The sequence below is a fragment of the Tursiops truncatus genome, chromosome 1 (genome assembly GCF_011762595.2).
Source record: "Tursiops truncatus isolate mTurTru1 chromosome 1, mTurTru1.mat.Y, whole genome shotgun sequence".
NCBI lineage: Eukaryota > Metazoa > Chordata > Mammalia > Artiodactyla > Delphinidae > Tursiops > Tursiops truncatus.
In genome coordinates, this window is record NC_047034.1 from 69,760,869 (window position 1) to 69,768,754 (window position 7,886).

At 35.6% G+C, this 7,886-nt stretch overlaps 1 pseudogene; it reads right to left on the reverse strand.

The window, feature by feature from the left end:
* Positions 1–2,388: 2,388 nt before the first annotated feature.
* On the reverse strand, positions 2,389–4,978 carry LOC101319907 (olfactory receptor 10R2-like; annotated as a pseudogene).
* Positions 4,979–7,886: the final 2,908 nt, after the last annotated feature.

Genomic DNA, 7,886 nt, shown 5'->3' on the forward strand with positions numbered 1-7,886 from the left:
TATTTACAGTAGCCAGGACATGGAAGCAACCTATGTGTCCATTGACAGATGAATGGATAAAGATGTGGCTCATAATATATAATGGAATATTACTCAGCCATAAAAAGAAACGAAATTGAGTTATTTGTATTGATGTGGATGGACCTAGAGTTTGTCATACAAAGTAAGTCAGAAAGAGAAAAACAAATACCATATGCTAACACATATATATGAATTAAAAAAAATAAAAAAAGGTTCTTAAGAACCTAGGGGCAGGACAGGAATAAAGACGCAGACATAGAGAATGGACTTGAGGACCTGGAGAAGGGTATGGGTAAGCTTCGACGAAGTGAGTGAGTGGCATTGACATATATACACTACCAAATGTAAAAGAGATAGCTAGTGGGAAGCAGCCACATAGCACAGGGAGATCAGCTGCGTGCTTTGTGACCACCTGAAGGGGTGGGATAGGGAGTGGAGAGGGAGACGTGAGAGGGAGGGAATATGGAGATATATGTATACATATAGCTAATTCACTTTATTATACAGCAGAAACTAACACAACATTGTAAAACAATTATACTCCAATAAAGATGTTTAAAATGTCTTAATTATTTAACTAGTAAATAAAAATAATATAAAAAGACCTAATCCAAAATTGAAAACAGGAGCCAAAAATAGAAATATAAGTAGTAATTTTAAAATATGAGAGCTTTATTGATTATTTCATACACTTTGATTTGAAAATCTAAGTAAAATTTCAAGGGAGAATACAGTTACATCTTACCTTGAAAATGGAGGTCACACATGAAATATGAATGTCAGTTTTATTCATTAAGCATTAAAAAGAACATTGAAGGGACTTCCCTGGCAGTCCACTTGTTAAAACTCCATGCTTCCACTGCAGGGGGGGTAGGTTTGATCCCTGATGAAGGAACAGATTCCCGCATTCCTGTGGCACCACCAAAAGTAAATTAATTAATTAATTTAATAAAACAAAAAGAATATTGGTAATTAGCAGCATGTATAAAGGACTGCACACAAGAAGGTGAGATGTCTGAAATCTGGTCACTTGAGTAATGGGAAAGGATCAGATTATCATTGTAACTGTCTTAAACATCTGTGAACCAAAATTATACCTACTGTATTGCACAAGAGACAGAAAGTACTAAGATCACAAAGAGGGAAATATCAGCTTAAATGAGGGGAAATAGTAGTGAGAAATGATAACAGCAAGAATGTACATTTTGTGAAGTTACTGGTAGCCAGTGCAGGCTTGGAAATACTGATGAAGAAATTTCTGTATGGATGAATGGTAGGACAAGATGACCACTGAAGGAACGTTGAAGGAAAGCTAAATAATTCCAGCCATGCGTTTTCAGCAAAGGGAAATCAGGCCTGGTGTCCTAGAAGAGTTTGTAGAGGAATTAAACACTACTTCTAAGACCATAGCTGTAATTCTAAGCAAATTAATTTTCATGAAGACAGAGTCCTTCTCTCTCTTATACTAGGTAGTAAGATGAGAAATTTGAAACTGGGAGCTGCTCTTCTTAATAAATTCAGTGTGGAAAGCCATGTAGACATCTTCAGCCTGCATTGGGACTGGATAGTTATTATTTTTTTCATGAAGTTCTGTAGCATATCTTCTATGTTATGTAAGGAGTGGTTCAAATGAGTGGTCAGAAAAGACACCCAGAAATATCATTTTTGGAGAATATGAAAGAAATAGAAGGTCCTTGCAGAGATGTACAAAGTCTTAACTGATATAATGAGTCTCGAGTTCTGTCCAGCTTTGCATTTTACTCATGCTTACTTTCATCTTATCCATTAGATACAAACAAAAACCATGTGAGGTAAAAAAGGAAAAACTATACTATCTCTATATTCTATATTTAAAACTTAGATTTAAAGAACAACCATATTTTTTTTTAAAGTCATGACTTAAATAGTCTTCTAATTGCTAGTACAGCAAGTTTTTTTCCCCATCATGTCTTAGTCCTATATCCACACCACATTCAGGCCTGAGCACCTCATTTTCAGCTGGACAAAATCTTAAACAAAGAGGACAACCAGAGATTTGGGGCTAACAAGCCAAACATAGGGTAATAGATAATGGTTGTTAGGATCCTTTTGAGAACTATCTCTGAAGAAGAAGATAAGTAGGAGAGTTGTCTTTTAGTGACAGATGCTCTGATATCTCCCTTAATTTTGCAACAACCTTGAGATAAACATGTTGCTATGTGTGCTTTACTTAAGAGAACATTACATCCCCACAGTGTCAAACAACTTATCCAAAGCCACACAGTCATACAGGTGAATAGACTAGAAACTTTTATGACTTAAACAATTAGATACATATTTGACTCAAATTTGTGTGTACTGTTGAAAAAATGTTTTAATTATAAAGTCTTAACAGAGAACCCAGTCTTTCCAATCATTTTCTGAATGGCCAGCTGTACATCTTTGTTCCTGAGGCTGTATACCATAGGGTTCAACAGTGGGGTGATGATGGTATAGGTCACTGTCACCAGCCCATCTTTGCCTGATGTATATTTGGCTGAGAGTCGCAGGTAGACAAAGGAAGCACAGCCGTAGTGGACAATGACTACAATGAGATGAGAGGCACAGGGGGAGAATGCTTTTTGCTTGCCTTCAGCTGATGAGATCTTCAGGATAGTAGAGACAATAAATTCATAGGAGATGCAGATGAAGATCAAGGGCACAAGCCCCAAGACCCCACCAGTGAAGATGACAGGTTCATTAATGTAGGCTTCAGCATAGGCGAGATAGATGACTGGTGAAATATCACAAAAATAATGTTTGACCTTGTTGGAGCCACAGAAAGGGAGGCTAAAGACCAAAGTTGTTCCCAATAGAGATATTAGGAAACCACTAACAATACAAGTTACTGCCAAGTGCCCACAAACCCTCCAGCTCATGAGAATGGGGTAGTACAAAAGCTGACAGACAGCAGCATAACAGTCATAGCCCATCACTCCCAGAGGCAAGGAATTGGTGACAGAAAAAACAAGGAAAACGAACATCTCTGAAGCACAACTCACAAAGGAGAGTGTCCTGAGTATGGAGAGCAGATTGATTAGCATCTTGGGCAGGATGACAATTGTTTAGAAGGTCTCAGAGGTAGAAAGGACACATAGAAAGAAGTACATGGGTGTGTGGAGACTGTGATCCAAGCAGATGATTGAGATGATTGTAATGTTTCCACTCAAGATGATCAAATAGAAGCAGAGAAAGACCACAAAGAGGACAAGCTGCAATTCCCCAAGGCTGGAAAAATCCAGCAGGAGGAATTCGGTAACACAGGAGGAATTGGCCGTGGAGAGTTGATCCCACGGAATAAAGTCAATATGTTCAATTCCAGAGACCTTTAAAAGTGAGAAGTCGAGGGAATTTACCCTTCATAAAGTAGCCGGTTTCGTATGAAAGAGAAACAACAGGCATGGGAGAAAAAAAAAGGATTGTAAACTAAGCAAAATGTATCCTAAATTAATATGCACCCACAGTGCTATTTTTCTGCCAATGATTTTAGCACTGAATTTGGGGACAAGTGTTCACATGAAATGTACAGACATTTGCTCAAAGAAAGCCTGTTCTTCAGGCCCCTTCCTTGCAGACTTATATAGTCTTTGCTTAATTTTTTGGTAATCTAATCCTCAAAAAAGCCTTTCTCTACATTAATTATGATTTTAAGTGGTCATAGTTTCATCCACATTACTGATACATATATTTCACAAGCAATACCACCAATGTCTGAAGATCTACGTTCCACCTGCTTTTAATACTTTCTTCGTCTAGGTCAATAACCATTGAGTTGTCTTTGTGCTGCTTGTCCTTAAAGAACAGAATTCTCTTTTTTTACTAATTATATATCACATTAAAATTGACTACAATTTTAATGCAGTCATTCATTAAAATTAATTTGGCTTAGAACTACAGCTACTGTCTTAGAACTAGTGTTATGAATACCCTACCAACTCTTCTAGGACACCAGGCCTGATTTCCCTTTGCAGAAAATTTGTGGCTAAAATTAATTAGTTTTCCTTCAGCATTCACTGTTTTTCCACTTGGTTATGTATCTTATCCTTGATATACCTGAATTGGAGACCCGACAGACTGTTGCTCCGGTATCTGTTTCTGAATTCCTGATCAGTGATGCTCAGATACTTTCCCTGAGGCCTCTGACACAGTTCTTATTGTTGGTACTAGATTACATATTTTTATTTAAAACATTCTTATCCTCTCCAAGCTCCAACCCAAATCTTTTCCTTTACCTGGATTCTGTATATCAATAAAAAGTTTCCAAAACTTCTTAGTCATCCAAGCTGTAAATTTCTGAGGCATGTTTAAACACATGATAATTCTCATCCTCCACATACAATCCATTTTTTTTTCTGTAATAGTTCTAGAATCCATTTCTTCTGTTCTTCCAGAAATTAGCTCTTACCTGGATTATTACAAGAGCATTATGAATGGACTCCTAGGATTCTATCTCTTCCTACTCTAAGCCACAGTTCACTACAGCAGTAAAGTTGTCTTTCTATAGGGCAAATTCTATCCTATTAACAAAACTAAATGGCCTTCAATTATCTATAAAGTTAAAACAGCTATATTCTGACTTTCATTCTTGTCTGAAAAGTAACTTTCCACTCATAGCTTCCACTGTATATCTCTTCACATGCACTTTAGCATTGAGAAAATTTGAACAATCATGTCCTTTTTCATACTACCCTCTACATCTGGAAATAGTCCATACTTCATGTTTGTTTTCATTTTATTCTTCTTTTAATTGTGTGACTATCTTTAAATTATCTGTTAAAATAACATGTGCACATTGTTGTTCCTACAGCTTCTTAATTGTGCTTTATCACTTTATCTGGGTTTCCTTAGCAATCATTAGAATCTTATTTGCTTTGGCCTTAGTATTATAAGTTTATCTTTGACTACACAAATTGTAACTTACCAGAGACAGAAACTGCATCCCTGCACATAACATAGTGTCTAGTATATACCAAGTACTTGAAAACTTGTTGAAGGACCAAAGTGACCAATGACCCCAGTTTCTCTTCTGAATTATTTCAAGATGGCATTTGATTTCAGGGATTTTCTAAACTTTTTCCCTTGATATTAATCTAGCATATAATATTAATCTTCTGTTTTGACATTTTGTGATGAAAAATCTCTATAACATTATTTTCTAAATGCAAAGACAAATGATCCATTAAAAATTGTTGTCATCCCAAAAAAATATAATTAACTGCTGTATGTTATATATGAAGGTTATTAAGAGAGTAAGTCCTAAGAGTTCTCATCACAAGAAAAAATATAATTATTAATACTTTCCTCTATTTAATTTTTTTATTATTTTATTATTTCCTTAATTTTGTACCTATATGAGATGATGGGTGTTCACTAAATTTACTGTGATAATCATTTCATGATGTATGTAAATCAGATCAGTATGCTGTATACCTTAAACTTACATAGTGCTGCATGTTAATTATATCTCAGTAAAACTGGAAGGAAAAAAGTGCTGCATTTTCATTTCTGATTATCAAATGGTTTTCTCCATTATCTCACACTTTTAAAATTTTAATAGCACTTTACTGTTGATCTTAAAGTACTTTACAAATAATACAATTTCTATTATTGTTTGATCTTTTGCTTAGACAAAGTTTTAGTAAAATTTTGAAATGGGACTTTTGATATCTTTGAATTGCCTTACCTCTAAACTTTATAAATAAGAAGTATACCCTGTGCTTTTGACCAGAACAAAGACTCCCCTATTATTCCTCCTGGGATATCTTCTCTACATTTCCAACTTCCTGGTCTCCTTTCTTTGAATATTTTCTCTTTTATAGGGTCATCCTCGGAAAGGACAGTGACTAGTTACCCAAAGAAAGATGGAGTTTCTGAAAGGAAAGGCCAGATTACTCAATGGCTATTCCCTGACACTCTCCTGCAAACCCCTGTAATACGTCATCTACTTTTTCAAACTTATCCACAGAACTTATGTGGGAACTGAAGTTGCAGAATAAATTAACTATGGAAAACGTTGACTGTACTTAACCCAGTCTGGAATGCTTCATAAAATATTTGGTAAATAGCAGATAGTGTTTTTTGGAAATAGCTATTGATTTATTCATTGACAAATATTTGTGGAGTTTCTGTTACATGCCAGGCACTATGCTAAGTACTGTGGTAAATAAAAGATGAAATGGCAAAGACCCTGGTTACAAGTAGCTTATAGTCTACTGGAGATAAGACCTTTACACAAAATAGAACATGAAGTGTCATAAAAGGAATATGGGAATTCTATACGGAGAAAGATTTGTTACTTACAGATTCTGGGATCTGAGACAGCTGCATGGCAGAAAGATGGCAGTTGAAATAAGCTGGGGAGAATATTTTGGATTTGGACATGCAGACATAAGCAGGAAAGAAAATAAAGGCCCTACAGACCATTTCAAGTCATTATACCTTTTATAAAAGAGCCATAGGGAGGCTGCTGCCACAGTCCTTCGGGGGTACGGACAAACAAGTGGTATTGCTATTTTCTGAATTTGGAAAGGAGGATATTACACATTCAAAGAAAGCTTGGAGAAAATAAAAAGATGGAAAAAGAAAAGAACATATAGGGTAATTAAGTTGCCTCTTCAACAAGGGGAAAGAGCAAATTGATTTTTCATTATTTTGCTCAATAACTCTTCATCACTTGTAAGGTAAAGCCAATTTCTTAAGTTGGTTAAAAAGACAACTAATTTTACCCCTTATCTACATTTGCAACCTAAATTTTAATCACACAGGACTTGCACTAAAATACATAGAGTTTTCTATATATGGCTTTGTATTTCAAGACTTCTTGGAGAGAGAGATAGAGAGAGAGAAATGTCAGCCTCAAATATCCTCTAACTTTCATCTGTGATCCACTCATTCTTCACACTTTTTAAAGTCACCAGTTATTGAACTTTCTCTAATCTGTCTAGGAAGAATTTGTTGTTCCTAGCATATTTAAAGCTTAATATATTTAAAGGTTGTTTCATGTGTCTTTATCAAAATACTCAACATGTTACATCCAAATTATTGTCTCCTGATTGTCTCTCCAATAGACCAGACAGCCTCAAGGATAAATACCACAACATATGCCTTGCGAATTCTCAAAACATAACCCAATATTTAAATATATGGAATATATGAAATATAAAGTCTTGATGAATAAATAAATAGTCCATTAATGAATTAATAATGGTTTCAGTTCACTTTACAGCAGCTTGGTCCCCTTTGCACCATCATGTGCCTCCTAAGTAAAAATACTTTTTATGTTCTCATTATGTTCCATGTCCTGTATAAATTTTTGTTTTCTTTCTTTCTTATACTGTATCCCCTTATGAAAAAATCAAAACTTACCCTGTGGCCCTGCCTTCCTCTTCATCTTGGTCTTTATCCTTACATTTTTCACCATTGAACTGCCCTTTCTATCATTTGATCACATTTTCTATTTTCCACTACTAACAACTAGAAGATAACAGATCACTGGCTCCAGGGAAAACCCAACAATTTTAAAATTTGACATAAAAGTAAGTGGATTGTCACTGCTCTTCTCAACAAGGAAATAAGAGTCCCTAAATAAAAATAAAAATGTACATTTTTTTCAAATTGGAGTTTAGTGCCCAGTAACATGCAGGGGTATTCATTCTCGGACACATCCTGGAATCTTCTATGAAGGTTTCTAGGTGAAATTTGCCAAAATGATCTTCACTGTCATAATGTCCAAGGGCTCTTCTACCATTTTCTACAAACTCTGGACCATTATAAGAAAACTAGGGCTTCCCTGGTGGCGCAGTGGTTGAGAGTTCGCCTGCCGATGCAGGGGACACGGGTTCGTGCCC